Source organism: Acyrthosiphon pisum, chromosome X (genome assembly GCF_005508785.2).
Source record: "Acyrthosiphon pisum isolate AL4f chromosome X, pea_aphid_22Mar2018_4r6ur, whole genome shotgun sequence".
Taxonomy (NCBI): domain Eukaryota; kingdom Metazoa; phylum Arthropoda; class Insecta; order Hemiptera; family Aphididae; genus Acyrthosiphon; species Acyrthosiphon pisum.
In genome coordinates, this window is record NC_042493.1 from 20,407,533 (window position 1) to 20,408,330 (window position 798).

Here is a 798-nt window from a genome sequence, read left to right on the forward strand (position 1 = left end):
TTTTAATATAACGAAATTACTTTCATTACAGATTCAATAAGAAAAATCAAAAAATTGATGCAGTACCAGATGTTGATATAATTAGCGCACTATCAAAGTGGATGGCACAAGCTACAAACCGTATTCATAAAAAAGAATCTAAATCTAAAAATTAATTAGCATTATATTATTATAAAAATAATTTTTTTTATAAAAAGCTTAAAGTTTTAATTTTTTTAATTTTATATTTTACTATTATTCATAACAAATCATAATCTATAAAAAGTATAATATAGATAATATTATGATATACAAGAGGCATATACATATTTTTTTTTTTATTTATTCGTTATACTTATATAATAATGTAATATATTATATTGAAATAATATACATATATATATGCAATTATGTATTTATTTTATTATAACAAATCATAATATCTATTAAAATAGTATATGATATTAAAAAAGAAGCATAGATACAACATTTTTTTTTTTTTTTATTAGTTATTTTTATATAATAAATAGTTATATATTATATTGAAATAATATACCTATACATATTATGTTTAATATATATTTTATTTTTTAATAAAATAATTATGATGAAGTTAACTAATTTATTTGTCTTATTATCATTATTGTGCCTAATAAATGCATAATATAAGTCTAATTATATTAAATAATAGTGATAAAGGTATAAGAAATATATATAAATATGACACTGTTATTACTAATCAGGTATAAGCTAATCAGGTACTCCAACATAGTATGCATATTATAACATTTAACCAAATTTTTTTTTTTAATATATTTT